Source organism: Cololabis saira, chromosome 13 (assembly GCF_033807715.1).
Source record: "Cololabis saira isolate AMF1-May2022 chromosome 13, fColSai1.1, whole genome shotgun sequence".
Lineage (NCBI taxonomy): Eukaryota > Metazoa > Chordata > Actinopteri > Beloniformes > Belonidae > Cololabis > Cololabis saira.
The window spans coordinates 12324492-12341906 of record NC_084599.1 but is presented as its reverse complement, the minus strand read 5'-3'; positions in this window follow the sequence as shown (position 1 = coordinate 12341906).

Here is a 17415-nt window from a genome sequence, read left to right as displayed (position 1 = left end):
TTTATTAAAACCTTTATATATATATATATAAAGGTTTATTAAAACCTTTTATATATATATATATATATATACATATAAGGTTTTAATATGATCTTTATCATGATCTGATTCTGTGTCTGTTTTCTGTTTCTGTATCCATTGCTGTCCTTCCAGTCTCTGGTATGAATAAGTGAAGGTGAGGGCGGTACGGCCTCTGTTCTCAATGATCCACTGTGAAACCAGGTGCTAGTCAACAAGTGGAAAGCTACCGAACTGGAGACGAAAGTGAGCTAGCAGTGCTGCAGTTGCACATTATTTGATGATAAATTGTTATAGGGAATTTACGAACAAACGAATTAATTAAAGCCCCAATAAATCTGTGAAAACTATATGAGGCAAAAAAAAGAAATCAATTCAGTGTGTGTTAACTTCAAGGAACTTGACCAGAACTTATAGAAACTACATGAGAAGGCTCATACTGTCTATAGAAAGGGATGTGAAACTCATTTTCATTTCAGACCACATCAAGATCTCGAATGAGCTCAAAGGGCCGGCTGTGACGGTACTTAAGGTTGCTGCATGACGGATAGCGGCTGCTTTGTTTAGGCAATTATGACTTTTAATCTCTAGAGGGCCACATAAATAATTATGGCGGTCCGGATTCTGCCCGCGGGCCTTGAGTAGACACATGTGGTCTAGAGTGATTCCCAGTCTCCTGGTTAGGACCCAATAAAATGAAGAAAAGTCTGATCAAATGGCAGGGAAGTTTTTCCAGAATTTTAAAATTTGAAATAGTTTTGATTTCAAGTGTGTAACTAGTTGTGATCAGCTGTATTTTGGACTGAAATAGCTTCTCACTTTTGTGACAAATTTCTTGTTTACTTCTTATTTGTCTGATTAATGGGCAGTTATATATTTTTGTATATCTGCTTTGCTAAAGTGACAATGAAAACTGACAGCGTGGCATGGTAGAGTGGGACTGATGCTGCACTCACAGACAACTGTCAAACTAGACGGACCTGAGTAGTCTGGCATGATGACTCTCAACTAGTCACAGATATAAATATTGTACAACTCAATAAGCTCTTAGCACTTTAAGCATCATGGACATGATGTGCCTATCTTAACAAGAAAAGCAGACACTGTTTTGTGCACAGGTTTACAGCGACGGTCAAGGCAACTGAGGGGCATTTCCTGTGTATTTAATTCATAAGAGTCATATTTTCTCATGCTTCCAACCCTGACATTCTCATAGTTCCCTCATTTATTTGTAAAAACTGGGGCTGCTCATTCAGATAAATTCACATCTTCAGATTATGTCTCGTGGGTGAAGAGAGGAGCTTTTACAATATGTTAACAGTCTGATTTTACATCCTCAGCACTCTTAGTTGATTGTAATGTGGTTTCTCTCTCATCTTCGCCTTAGGGATCTTTGTCTCCCTTGTGCAGGGGACCACTGCAGAAAATGGTGTTGAATAATAATCATAAGTGGGAAAGGAAAGTCATTATTGCATCTCTCACCTCCTTTTCCTTGTTCTTTACATCTCTGACCCAAGTTTATTTAAGAGACTGATGTGAAGTGGGCAACAAAATAAAAACCCTCCTCTCTTTGTTTGGGTGGATGATTATGATGCTCCTTTCCTTTTCTGCCCAGATTAGATCTTTCTCCTGTGCATGAAAGGAGTCTCTCCTGGTAGCTAAGTAGGTGGAAGTTGCGTTCCACACATGACTGAGATGAAAAGAGGTGTAATGCAAATAACGAGCAGAGAGCCTTGTGTTTTTATTGCTCTCTTCTTTCATTCACATTGGCCACTGAACCATTATGTCCCGAAAAATTTTGTACCAGCAAATGATGCATGAGGGTGCAATTCAGCAGGAGGGGAAATAGAATACCAGTAACCCTTTCTATTTTATGTTGGCAGCAGTGCCTTCTGGACGAGGAAAATGATTCAACACATGCTCACAGTCCAGATGAAAGGGGTAGACGACTGCATATTCAATAAATCAAAAGGCAAAACATCTCCAGACTGAGCCCCTATGAGACAACAGTGCAACAGCCACAAAGAAAATGGCCATACTGATTGAATAAGAATCAGTGCATCTGTACAAATATTAGACTTTGCTGTGTATAAAAAGCACAATGTCGTGAGAACTAGACTAAACTAATGTTTTTCATTAGATTTAGACAGATGCTTGAAAAGTAGGGACACTGTGGCATATGGTTTTTGTATACGAAGCAGTAGCCTGTCAAGTTCATTGATGCATAGCCATGTGTAAGTCTGCATGAGAGTTAACATTGTAGTACAAAATCATCATCTTATCTCAGCTGTATGGTACAAAGCGATAATTAATGCTCATTTGTTGAAGACAGAAGACAAAATAATTGGTATGACCTTATTTTGGTATTTTATGGAATATACTTTAATGCTTGAATGATATCAGTGATGAGATTTTGTGAGATTTAACTCTTAAAAAGTGGACGTATTTATGTATTCCTTGCTTGTTAGTAAGCTGCTTTATTTCTCCAAGAAAAAATTTTAAATTTAAAATTTAAAAAAGAGCTTTCTTAGCAACTTTGCTTTTGTTGATCCAAATCTATTGAGACTTGAGGGACCAAATCATTTGAAAAAAAGTGTTATTTTAGGCTTGTTTTACAATCTGTGAATAAAATGAAAGAAGACCTGGGTGTAGTGTGTTTTATTTCAAGGAAAATGATTCTTAGTCAAGGTATGGTGTTCACTAGTTTAAATCTCATTTTATTTTTCCATATTGCTTGGGCTCATATTCATTCATCAACTGTCCTTATCAAGCTCCCCAAATTAATCGTACTGTAGATAAATTAAAAGCATGATCTATGAAGGAAACTTGTCAAATCTGCCTCTCTCTTCACATACTCCAATTTATTCCTCTGGCCAACATCTAACATTGGAGGGTTTACGGTTTAAAAACGATCAATTAGGCTGGGTTTTTTTATTATAATAATTTTTTTGTTTGCTTTTTCTAATGTCAATAACATTTTTCCTGCTATTGTAAGGGTTGTAAGGTGTTTTGTGGGAAAGAAATAGCACAACCTCGAGTAAAAGCAAACATCACCTGTAAAAACTCCTCTCCTCTGTCCAATCATCTAGTTTCAGTGTTAGTTTCTCAGCTCTGCTCCTCTGCTTCTTCCCTGGCGTGTCCCTCTTCTGCAAGAAATCTGAACAGGGCACTGAAATTTTATGAGTTCCTTTTTTTTTCAAAGATTGTATTGGCTCTAGTAACCTTTATTAACAGTAGGTAGACAGGATATGAGGGAAGCAAGTAGAGGACGCACAGCAATGGCCACAGGCCCAGACTTGAACCTGGCTGCATGAGAACCGCAGCCTCCACACCCAGCACTCCCGGTTGGATTGTTCAGTTGGAAGTTCCAACATCCTAATAAAACCTTTTAGATGGTACTTTTTATAAATAGAGATGTTTATTATGATTCATTATGGCGTTGGATGCTTGTTTTTCTAATAATCATAGCGCAGCAGACGAGTCATCACAATAATTTAGCACATTAGATTGTTAACAGTGAGCAATTAACATTCATTTTTTGCACAACTGATGTTGATCAAAATGTTCTAGGTAAACCAAATACCAGAATTTGATTAAACCCTTTTAAAAAAGTTTTTTTTTTCCGTTCATTAAAACAAATATACAGTTGAGCATAAAAACATAAGGTTTGATACATAATGATAACATAAAAGTTCAAAGCTGTTGTTTTGGCCATGAACAGTTTGTTAGGCTGACTACCTCCACCCTGAAAATCCCAGTTTGAGAAAGTATTTTGAACATGATTTTTAATATCATGAATCAACCAGCAAACATATAGTCTGGGAAAAAGTTACTGCCACATCTTCATTTTTCTTTTTTAGGTAAAAACACAATAACACTTCTCTGATTGTCATAGGTCGTCTCAGGTCTCTTTTTAGGAAAATATAACGTTTGTGTTGAGATTTAAGAGACTTATGCATAAGCGAATGCTTGAAAACTCAATAAACCAATGCAATGTTGTGATGATCAATGGGACTAAATTCTCCAAAACAATGTGAGAAATTGATGAAGACTGTTAAATAATGGGGTTCCTCTGTGTTGCAACATGATTTCTTTTCTTCTTCTGTTAATTTTTGTTAGAAAAATAATGGCATGATGAAAAAGGGCCGATGTTGACATCTGTCTGACTTTGAATTTACCTAATACTAAAACCAACTACAGTCCAATATATTTTAGTAGCTGTTGAGCTATTTCATTTGAATTCACAAAGTGTAACAATTTCATAGCTTTACATCATTTAGTTGCTGAGGTAGTAAGGATCAATATACTACCAACAATAAACCAACACTGACATGACCAAGCAACATAACAGAATCTTCTATTCTCTCTTTTAAAGTGTGAGGAACAAAAATTTTAAATTTTAAATATTTCAATGACTAATACATGAATTGCTGGAGCTAAAGCTCAACAGAAACTTGTAGGTGTCAGGTCCGACTTCAACTGAACTGTGAAGGACTGGAAGTGATTGAAATGAGCTGAAAGAGATTAAAAGAAAGCCTCTTCCTGTACTGGGTTAGGCTTGTCACAGAATAAGACACAAATTGCCCAATCATAATCTGGGATACAGCCAACCCACCAGTTAAATCCATATATCAGAGTCAAAGTAAATGAAGCATTGCTGGCTGAAATGGAGGAGACTGCAGGGGAGGAGAACAAGCTGATGACTGCAGTTTATGTAGGCAAGAAATATATGTATACATATATATAATTATACCTTCATCTATGGGCCAATAAACTCCTGATCAAAATCTTAAAACCATTTTTTTTTCATCAATGAATTACCATGAATTTAAATCAGAAATAAAGAAAACTGTAAAAACAAAACAAAAAAAACAGACCATACAAAGTACAAGTATGAATGAACTGATTGTATGCATTCATATTTTTATTTGTATTTTCTTTTTACTGATAGACTGCAGGATAGAGAGATTGCAACAACCGAACTGAATTCGTGAAAGAGCAGGGTGGCTGTGAAGATTTGAGGAATCTGAAAGAGAGCGACAGCTGTTGTCTCAGGCTGCCTCTCCACTATGTTTCTTTCATTATTTTGCATCATGCTTACCCTTTCCTGCAGCACTCCCTTTTCAAATGTGTAAGTCAGAAATTGAGCGCAACATCTCATCAGTCAGCCAGCTACGGTGGGTGTGGCAAATGCATTCAGGTTGTTTACATACACTGGCTCTGGCTCTGGTCCACCCATCCATCCATTATCTACACCCACTTTATCCTTTGCAGGGTCAGGGGGGTCTGCTGGAGTCTATCCCAGCTCATTACAGGCGAGAGGCAGGGGTTACACCCCGGACAGTTCACCAGTCTACCGCAGGGCCCTCTGTCAAGTCTTCAGTGTCAATAAGACAACTGTGCATCTTTGAGCATCAGTCCTGCAGCAAACTAGCCTTCTACTCAACTTGAAAAAGACAAAGAATAATAGCAGCATGACATTAGAAAACAAAAAAGAACAAATCTACCAATCGTGTTTGTTGCTGTCTGTGTTGAAGTATTTGGAGAGTGGTGCGCGTAGCCTACGTCCTACATAGCTTTTGTGCAGAAGTATAATTCAGGCGTTATTGTCCATCAATGCCCTTGTTAAATGTTCAACTTTACAACAGAACAAAAAAACTAACAAACTGATTGGTACAAAAAACAACTCTGGTCTCCATTGGGGTGATTTTGAGGCTTTATCTCTTTTTACCTCATATAAAGCCACAAATGTACACACAAATAGAGGTATGTTTTTTGAGTGACATTTACATTGTAGTCTATGTATTTATTGAATTTTATCTGTTTTATTCACTTTTGTAACTCGTGTCTGTTTGCTTTGATATTTTTTTTATTCTGCTTTTAAATGCTTTAACTTTATAATGCTTTAATGTTATTCTAATGTTTTTTTTTTTATGTAAAGCACTTTCAATTGTCTTGTACATGAAATGTGCTATACAAATAAACTTGCCCTCCCTATCACATCAAGATACTAGTTGTTACTTTAGCTACTTAGCCTTCTAGGTGAACTTGACTCTGAGCTGTCAATGAAGAACTCATGGAGCAAGATCCTCCCTTTTTTAAAGATAATGTGGCTTGCTGTTCTCTTAAGGCCCTGACACACCAAGCCGACTGTCGGCCATCGGGCCGTCGATGAGCGTCGGTGCGTCTGTCGGTATAGTTTCCCCGGTGTGTCCCGCACGTCGCCACAGGTCGGCCGCCCGTCGGCAGCTTTTCAGCCGATTCGACATGTTGAATCGTCGGTCAAACAGCTCACTCTGTGATTGGCTGTTCAGGTAGCGAATCAGTGCACGAGAAGCTCCTTGAGCCTGTCGCTGTTTTATCCATGATTTCACCCATGTGGTGCGCTTTCTTCTTATTTTTCGCCTCCGCCTCCTCTTTTCTTCTTCCACAAGCTGAAGGCCGAGGGCTGACAACGCCAGTGCCGATTCTTTATTCTTACGCATTGTGGTAGCGAGAGTGGTGTGGAAATGTGGTGTGAATATGAAGCCTATTTGTTTTGTTTACGGCTTCCCAGAGCTTCTGGTTTTCCCTTGTTTTTGAGTGAATACAGACTACCGCTGCCTGCTGGTATGGAGGGGAATTACCTCTCACGCATGCGCAGAACGTACGTGCTAGTTGGCCGCTGGGTGTCGTCTTTGCGGTGTGTCCAAGTGCTTCTTTTTGAACCCGAGCCAGCCCGACACGGGCGACGCGAGGCGACACAGCAGTCGGCCGACAACGGGCGACGTCGGGTTGGTGTGTCCTCGGCTTTAATTGTACTAACCTTTGTGACTAGCTTTGGGTTAGCCTGGAAGGGTGTGAACAAAGCTTTGCCGAGCAGCAGGAGCCGCTACCTTGTCCTGGAGGCTCCTAGTCTGGGCTCACCAAGCTCTGGCAATCTGCAACCCAGCTACCTTCCTGATTGGGCTGAACTCTTTTAGGTGGACCAGCTGTACCACTAGTCTACGAAATCCCCTCAACTGCCAGGTTTTTTTAATGAATGGTGCATTTACATCACCTTGCATAGTAACCAATCTTATTCATTCCGGGTTCACCATTCATAATCAAACTCAAGCCATCGAGAACTTTAAAAAGTGATGCTAATGGCGTAGGCGTTATTGTTCCCCTTCTTCACGCAACCACCCATGTGCACATTTAAAATCTACCTTTCACGCTGTGATCGACTGCATCCGCAATCTCTCCCACCTCTCCCCCTCCTCCCCGTCTGCTCTGCTTCAACTGTCGTGCAGTTGTTCAGTATTCAGGGGATGCTTCTGGTCGGAAAACCCCGTCTCTCCCTCCTCCTCACTCCATCCCCGCTGCCCCCACCTCCTCCTCCTCGTGTGCTCCCCCTCCACCCACACATTCCCCCCCCGCCTCCCTCCAGCTCCACATTGCCTTTTAGAGGAGCAGCACCAGGAGCTGCTGGAGCGCGTGAGAGGTGCCGATGACTCATCGCCGGGCTGCTCACGATTTTGACGGCTCCTCTGTTTCTCACCTATTTTGTGAAGCTAAATAAATGTGATGCCAAAAGCAGATAAGTGTGAAATAATGTTGACTGAGCAGGACCTTTACGGCACATTTGATAAGCGGTAAAGCTAAATAGGATTTGTGATTGTGGATCACACAGGGTGAAGATACACAGATAATTTGTTGTGTTTTTTTGTTTCTTTTTTGCATTCCCATTTAATTTAAGGAAATTAATAGATTTGCAACGAAAGATGTCACTCCTGTTTGACATGAGGCGTACGCCTGCCGCCACCAGCAGGGATGGTTTCAGGCAGCAAGAGATTCTTTTCTATTACTTTTACAGGGACAAAGAGGCTTATCAAACACACCAAAACTTATGCTGTTAGATAATTTATTCAGAGAATGATATTAAAGACCTCAAGTCAAGAAAGAATTTTAAGAAAAATGGTACTGTAGATGGGAAGAGGAGAGAGAGAGTAAAGCAGACACAGACAGGCTGGCAGAGATAAGTATGTAGTTGTCAAAAAATAAAACGTAAAGAGGAGAGAGGCGCAGGAGAAAGCCCTAGAAAGCTGATTATGCAGCATCTCCTTCCCACGCTGTCTGCCTACGCTCCCGCTTCTTCACCTCCTCCCCATTCTCCTCCTGTTCCTCTTCCTCCTCTCCTTGTTGGGATTCTGTACCATGCATCCCTCCCTTTTTCCTTTTTCTCAGCTGCGTCATCTTAGCCCCTCAGTGTTTACACACTCCCACCTCCCCACCACCTCTCTGGGGGCACAGCAAAACTCTCCACAACCTATTTGTGCTGTGACATTCAGGCTGAAGCTTTTAGGCGTTTTTGTTACAGTGGCTTTGCTTCATTATGGGTTGAAAGACAATACTCCCACACACACGCAGACATCATGATTCCATTTTATCCATCAACCAGCCTGCAGAATCTCTTCAATTCAGCTGCAGTGATTTGTGTCAAAGCTTGGTGAAAGATCCCACTCAGACTACCAGACTGTTAAGGCTTTCATTTACATCTCTATGCAAAATAGCAGGGGACGACGGAAGGAATATTTATACACTAGTATGTCAACATTTGTATAAAGAGACAGGCGCTGGAGGGGTGCACCTCCGTGACAATGCTGATCTTGTCAATCCTCGAGCCGAGCCGGGGTGAGGAGCAGGTCAGCGCTGAGGTAAATTAAAGACGAGAGTGACTCACTACATCTTGAGCTATCTAATTCAAAATATCAACACTACCTCAGGGACGTGACTGGAGACTTATGTCTCAAATTATCCTCATCATTGAAATATCAATACGTGTCCAGGTCATCCACGGCACAAGGGACTGAGAGGGGATAAGGAACTGGCCGACAGGAAATTAAGAAGCACTTGACTTTTTAAACTTCGCTTTCTGCTTGTGGTCAGGTAACTGCAGGTCTGATAGGAAACACTCAAGCAAGCGCAAACAGGTGGATCAAGAAGGGACTTTAATCAATATTTTGTTGTACGTTATGCAGAGGTGTCAAAAGTATTCACGTTCATTACTCAGGTAGAAGTATAGATACTAGAGTTTAAAAATACTCCTGTAGAAGTTGAAGTATCAACTCGAGTTTTTTACTCAAGTAAAAGTATAAAAGTACTGGTTTCAAAACTACTTAAAGTATAAAAGTAAAAGTAATGTAAGGGGGAAAAAAGCCATTAAGGAAAAAAGCCATTGAAAATGAATGCATCTTAGTATAATGCAAGTATATTAAAGAACCATATATGTGTACTATTGAGCATTAACATGTGTTTCAGAGAGCAGGAGATATGATGACTAATTGCCTATAAGTATTGTAATGGTGCAAAAAGTCAAACTTCAGAGGCATGTTATCATTTATCCTAACCTTTATTGGAATGTACATCCAAGTTTAGTTGCAGGAATCTGAGGGAACGGATGTAAGAACAAAACTGGACAAGAACATCTGAAACAACCAAATTCACTCTATCCGGATGGAGCAATTTAACTGGATAGTTTTTATTTTAAAGGCCGAAATGAAATAGAGTAACGAGGCTGTTTTTTAAATGTAAGGAGCAAAAAGTACAGATAATTGCGTGAAAATGTAAGGAGCAAAAGTAAAAAGTCGTCTGAAAAATAATTACTCCAGTGAAGTATAGATAACCAAAATTTCTACTTAAGTAAGGTAACAAAGTATTTGTACTTTGTTACTTGACTCCTCTGACGTTATGTGCAAACAGTAGGGATTCAGCTACTTGCAGTTAAGAACTTTAATCCAAAATAACATATTTCCTTTCCTTTTCAGCACTTAATAATGAGTTTCAGCTCATTTTTTCACCAATAATGGTACTGCCTCAGTTCAGTTTGCAGTATTAGCCTTCAGTACCTAATACTATTAGGTACTGACGGCAGCAGGTTCCCTTTCTCTTTGTGCTATTATACAGACGGGTCGTCGGTGCAGCATCATCACAGAATTGTGTGTTCAACTAAGGGGCCAGAAAGCAGTGTTCATCCTAGTGTATTTGGCAAGGTGAAGCGCTTAAACAAAGATGACAGGGCAGTTAGCTGAAACAACCAGCGAAAAATGATGGATGAACATTTTCAACAGTCCAAAGGGATCACTTGTCTGAACCAAGAGCAGAGGAAGGTTGCGGATGGGAGCCAATTAAAGGCAGAGATGGGCTTGTGCAAATCCCAACGGTGGGAAAGTCCCTGAAGACATTTCATGACTGAAAATGTAAAACATTGTTTCTTTAAGCTACTGAGTAAACATAACTGTGGGTATCTCAGGGTTCGTATTCGTGCATACGCAGTTCCTCAGTGAGAAACTGCATATTGATAATTCAGTTATTGATACAATTAGTGCTCTCCAGGCGAACAGCTTAATCAGCTCCAGCTCTGTCCCTGATTAATGTACCTGTCGTTTTTGTCTTGTATAGTGTGTTTACATTAGCTGTATTTTCTATTTGAAGTGCCAGGCTGTAAAAAAAGAGCCATGTTGTAAAAAGTGTAACTCTTGATCCCAGTGATGCTAAAGTTTTCACTATTCTGTTGATTTTTTCAATCGATACTGAAAATATGTGTTAGAAAAATAAAAAGCATTTTGCTTTTGAAAGCCCCCTGGTCCTGTAGTTTCTGTCATTTAGGTCTTTTTTTTTTGTTTTGTTGTCAGATAAGAAGTACAAAATACCTGTAGTAAGTGAAGGTTGAGTCATAACGTCTAGCTCATCTTTTTCTAGACTTTTACTTTTGCTGCTGTGCTTTGTTGAAATGGAAAAAGAAATTTGCAACACACTGTCATTTGAAGTTCAGGCATTAAATAATTCATTTTTTTCATAATTATTTGCATATTAACATATTAATTATGGTATTTTTGAACGGAGTGCATACATATTTCTTTAAAAAAAAAACTGCTTTTGAGGTAAGCAGGCTTTGTTCTGTTTTTATCAAGAAAATCAATATTTTATACAATAATGTGAATTATGGTTACGTGAGGGAGTTGTTCAGGCTTGTGACCACTCGTGCAAAGCATGAAGCAAGGCAGTCCACGTGCAACACCTCAGCCCTGACCATGAAAGCTGTTTTTGGTTTCTCCAACAGCTTCATCTGAGCTCTGTAACGATTCATTGACAACGAGGCATTTTGTTATTCATTTTTAAGCCAGAGGTAGCAGTGTAAATGCAGCTGCAACCCTGCAAAGTCATGCTTTTGGCACATAGGGAACAACATCTCACAATGGCAAGAAAGGAAAACAGATGAAAAGTCAGCTCATTTAATCAGCGCCCAACAAGTATTTTTGGAAGAAAATGAGTGTTGGGGGCCTCTAGCTTCCTTCATTTCCTTTCACACCTCCCATCTCCTTCACAGTGTGCTTCTCAGCTGTGGGTTTACTGATTAGCTTGAGCCATAAATAAGTAATCAAAGCGAGAGCAACAACATTCTGCTCGCCCTTATCATCAGTCTGCTCCGTTCCTCGCACAAAGCACACGTGCACACATACTAAACCCTCTCTAGATCACAAATGGTCTTTTCTTTATGTTTCATTTCTTTCATAACTGTGGGAAAACGAATAGGCATATTTGAGCCATTTCCTTTCTGCCTTGACATACAGCTGGAACAACGTCCAACTGTGTGTGTGTGTGTGTGTGTGTGTGTGTGTGTGTGTGTGTGTGTGTGTGTGTGTGTGTGTGTGTGTGTGTGTGTGTGTGTGTGTGTGTGTGTGTGTGTGTGTGTGTGTGTTTGCAGGGCGACAAGGCAGGTGGACAGTCAGTGAGATCGAAAAAGGGAAGCGAGGAAACATACTGTCAGTGTAAGGGTGACTTAAGTGACTGCAGCAGAATGACTCACCCTGTTGCTATGGCAACCTAAAGACACGCTCTTTTCTAATAGGCGATTTCAACATCTGGTGAAAGTGGCAACTATGGGGGAGAAAATGTACATTTGTTGAAAATCTCTGAGGGTAAAAGAAAAGGTGACGGAGGTCAGAGCAACAAGACGAAAGCTTCAAAGAAGTGCCGGATTTTAAGAAAACTGTGCTTGAAGCCACAACTCTGTGTATTTGTGTGTTGCAGCACTGCAGTATAGGAACCAGCAGCTGCTTCTGCGCTACTGTAGTGGACAAATGTGTGGGTGTAAAGCTGAAACACGTCATATTACTAAAGTTTAAAGAGTCTGGCTTCCCACTGTAAAACCAAAACTGCTTTGGAGGTCATTTTCAGCAAAGTATTCGACTATTCTTGTGGTTATTATGCTTTTCTTGTGATGAATACTTCTATGATACATTTCCAATCATTTCTGGTAACACCAGTACTCGAGTTGTAAAAATAAATCAGGGGGGATGGTGGATTTTATCATATGGGGACAGATAATTTGTGCTGATTACAAATAATATAATATATTACAAATAATAGCACTGACCAAAACACCTGCAGAAATACTGCAGGAATGACATAGCAGCAGTTAAATGCAGCCTTCTGTAAGCTTTAAATATCCACTGGGCTTACATCAAATACATCAAAACACAACAATAAAAACACTTTTCTGAACTTATCAATATGATTCTGAGTAAAATGGATCACAACAAAAGCTCAAAATCTTAACAAGAATATTTGTCTTAGTTAAAATGTCTCATTTTAGTGAAAAAAATCTCATTACACTTAAAACAAGACTCATCACTGGAAAAAACAACAATTTTCACTTGTTTCAAGTAGATTTTCACTTAAAATAAGTAGAAAAATCTGCCAGTGGAACAAGATTTTTTTTGCTTGTAATGAGAAGATAAATCTTGTCCCACTGGCAGATTTTTCTACTTATTTCAAGTGAAAATTTACTTGAAACAGGTGAAAATTGTCAAATAAGTTATTTTTCTGGTGATGACTCTAAATGTTGAAATAGCAGTAAAACCACATTCATTGATGAAATGACATAAGGGATGGAAAGGGGGAATGACAGTTTTACAGGGGGGAGGATTTGGACCGTTTTTATTTCAGGGGGGATGCCATCCCCCCTCATCCCCCCTCAACTCCAGTACTGGGTAACACTGATTTAAATTCAAATCATTAAAAGTGCCACAAGAGGACCATCAAAATAAAGATACCTCTACGGTATTTTCCTATGCTTGTTTATCACACGGAGGGGACTGGACCCCATCCTAGTTGTCACTGGGCAACATGAAGGTGAGGTGGCTAGTGGGGGTATAGTGGTACACCCTTGATAGTTGTCAATCCATCTGCTACTCAGACTAACATGTTGAATCACCTCATCTTGAATGTGAACAAGGAGGTGATTGTGGATTTTGTGGAGAACCTGGAATAGGTCAGATAGATTTTCCATCATGGGAGGTGGTGGAGGAGAATAAAATGCTTTGGTCCTCACCTGGACAGCAGACTGGACTGGACATGCAACATTGATGCCATTTATTAGAAAGAACAGAGCAGATGTTACTTTGTGAGGAAATTTAGGTCATTCAGTGTCTGCAGAAAAATATTGTATATATTCTGTAAATCTGTCGTGGAGAGTTCGGTCACATCTAGAGTCATCTGTTGAGGGAGCAGCATCCGAGCCAGTGACTTAAAAAAAACTGAACAAAATGATATGGCCCGCTCTGTTCTCGAGCCTCTGGAGGTAATTGTGCAAAAGGAGGATACTTCATAAAATGAGGATCATGGATAACCCTGAGCATCGTTTTCACAACAAAGTGATTCAGCAACAGTCTTCATTCAGAGGTTTCTTCAGATCTGCTGCAACACATCCCTCCTGCACACAGCAATAACCCTGTATAATGAAACTTTGAAGAGATGGATATCATGACTACTGCAAGTACTAAAGTACTGAAGTACTTTGAATGTAATTTGAATGTCTGCCATATTTTTTTAAAATCTAAAATTCCTTAAAAGCAAACAGACATTGTTAATCGGCCCACTATATGATCTTAGCATTAAACTGAAAAGAGAAACTCAATCATTGATCAAGTAATCGCATTTGGAAAAAAAAGATCCGGCCAAGCCCTTGCCAAAATACCTAATTTTCCTCCAGATGAAGAATTTGTTCACAATCCCTAACCTGGGTTCCTGTGATGTGCATCCTCACCTCAGACAGATGAAGAATTCATTTAATTTCCCAACAGACTTAAAGAACAGTCTGAAATATCAGACCTACAATTAAGTGGCAGCAGAGAATGAATCTGACCATGTACCTCTCCACATCCTTCCACTCAGGAGGTGGAAAAACAACACCAAACACAGAAACAAGGGGAGAAAAGAATGATGGTCCTCATGTTTAATTTAATTGGGTCTTGTGGACACATAGTTTGAGGCAGCTCATTAAGCTGCACAACGGAAAAATAAATGCTCTGTTTCAAAAGCTAACACAATTAAAGAAGATAAGCTAATAAATACATCATTTCCCATGAGACAGGTCCAGTTATATACTGTGGTGCAGTCAAACAAACATGCAATAACATCAAATAAAACTCTTCTCAACTTCCGCCTGGCTGCAGTCTGTGAGTGAGGAGCTCTGATAATTAACAGCTGTGAGATGACGGCTGCGCCGTAACCCTTTGTCAGCGCCTTGGAGTGGGAAGAAGTAGAAGGATGTTTAATAACAATTATCCATCCATCCACCCATCCATCCGCTCAGAGACTAGAGCCTGTCCCAACTGTCAAAAAAAAAACACTACAAGAACAAATATTACTAAATATAGTTTATGAACTGCATTACAGTAAATATGCGTGTACAGGAAATGCTCACAAGTTCGATTTCAATCGTTTTAAGTCCAACACAAGTAAGAATCCAAGTATGCCTTTGACTTCCGACGAATCCCAAGAGCTCCACCTGCTCTCTAAATCATTTCCCTGTCAGCAAGAAGACCCAGGGGAGTTCTCCCTTTTACATATTAGTCTCGCTCGATCAATGGACAGTTCAAACATCAACTTAGAGTGTGTCCTGTGGGTTATGCTAATATTTATCTGTCCTCTTGAATAAATGGCTGCAATTCGATTTTGTTGATAGTTACATCCATTTCCTCTCTCATATTTTGTGTATGTAAAAATGTTTGTTTTGGAATTTTTCTGTGTTTGTTGTTATGTTGTAGTAGAGCGCCCAGAGACAATTTTCTTGACTTAAAGGGAAAGTTTCGTTTTTTACAACCTGGACCTTATTTCTGGCATTTTTTATGGTCGTATACTCACCCAGAAAAGTTTGGTGTCATTTGGAGTCCTTCGGAAGATATTAGGAGTTTTGTGCGAGCCGCTTCTCCATATAATGTTAGCGAATCGGGGCACAGCGGGACACAGACGATGCAGCGTCTAAATAACACATGATTGCCGCGAAACTCGTTCATTTATTTTATGAATCACTAGATCTACTTCTGGGCATCTTCCAGGACCTGTTGTCTACATCCGGGGCTGTGTGTGTAACAAATAAATCAGTTTGTAAACAAGACCTCTGAACTCACGACGTCATCTCTGTGCGCGCATCCCAGACACAGCTCTGTGTACAGCTGGAGTTCGCTACTGTTAGTTTACTGATAGTTATTTGAAACATGTCTGAATATTTGTCAAATTCTGAGGTTGTGGACAACGACCTTGAATATGATGGACGTCCTTACCGTTTTGTACCGTTTTGTACCGTTTTGTCTGTCCGGGATGCGCGCACAGAGATGACGTCATGAGTTCAGAGGTCTTGTTTACAAACTGATTTATTTGTTACAAACACAGCCCCGGATGTAGGCAACAGGTCCTGGAATATGCCCAGAAGCACATTTAGTGATTCATAAAAGAAATGAACGAGTTTCGCGGCAATAATGTGTTATTTAGACGCTGCATCGTCTGTGTCCCGCTGTGCCCCATTCGCTAACATTATATGGATAAGCGGCTCGCACAAAACTCCTAATATCTTCCGAAGGACTCCAAATGACACCAAACTTTTCTGGGTGAGTATACGACCATAAAAAATGCCAGAAATAAGGTCCAGGTTGTAAAAAATGAAACTTTCCCTTTAAGAGTGCATTTGAGCTTATTCTATTATTTACCTTGTGACATCTACACCAAAAATTGAAAGAAGTTGCAGTATTGGAACTTTTGCCACATTCTTAAACATGTCAGTGATGATTTGATCTTGTTAGATAAAAAAAGGTCTTAGGCCCAATGAGTCAATGTTAAAATCGTGCATTCTGATTTAGTTTTCAGTCACAACCGGGTCCTATTTCCATACAGCTGTACGTGTGAATGAGAACATATGCACGCTTGCACGTGTAAGTGTGTGTGTGTGTGTGTGTTGGCTTGCTAAAGGGTTGACAGCAGTAGCACATTGCAATCAGCCAAACAAGAGACGGTGACATATTGTGCGCTGCTAGCACCTTCTGTTAGTCAGCATGCAAATCTCTCTTCGGGCCATAGCTGCTGACACAACTACAGTAACATTCTTGACAGGGTTGTGCACTTTTCTGTTTCAAATTGTTGCACAATTTCCAATTTTTCAGGAAATAATTGAAAAGAATCATGATATTAAAATATTTTTCTCAGAGCAGTGAAAAAGGGAAAGTTTAAAATCATAACTAGTTCATTCAAATAAAACTCTGAGAACAGCAGGTCTGCTGAAGATACAACGTGAGCTGATCGTGGGTCAGCATCGAAGTAAATGACATCAAATTGCACAAATTGTATTTATTTTATTATGGGCGAGTGTTAGGATTAGTGGAACTTCCAAACTGCAGCTGTATAAAATGAAATGAAATTTTAAACTCCTTAGCGCTTTTCCCAAAATTCATGTAAATTATTGTGTTTTGTCTGTTGGTTAATACTTTCCAGCTCACTTTGTGTACATATACATTTAACAAATGTTTACAACATAACATACTAAAATGTACTAATGAGCAGCAATAAAAATCTAGTATTTAAAGCCCTAAAACCTTTGCATTTAAAGGTTCACGTACAGTAAATCCAAATTTAGAGTTCTATGGTTTTCGGTTGACTATATTTGGACACTTACACACCATTACTTGCACAAATTCTGCATTCAGTGGCACACACGTTCATTTTGCACTAAATAAAATGTATAAAAGTGGCAGAATCAGCTGGCCAATGAGAGCAAACTTGAATTTCATTTCAACTCTGCATTCTTCTTCTTTTCCTTTTAGCTGTTCCCTTCAGTGTTCGTCACAGCCAATCAGCCGTTTCCATCTTACTCGATCTGCGTCTGTTTACGTGACCCTATATATGTCAATATTTAAACTAACGTCTGTTTATTACCACTGCATAATAGTGTAGGAGGAACTGTGTATCGACCCTTGGAGCATCCTCTTAAGTGCCACTGAGTCATTATGTTTATTTTCAAGATTTTTGTAGCAATACCACTTCTCACCACTAAACCAACAAATCTATGTATAATTAAGGGCATGGTCTTTTGATTGACAGTTG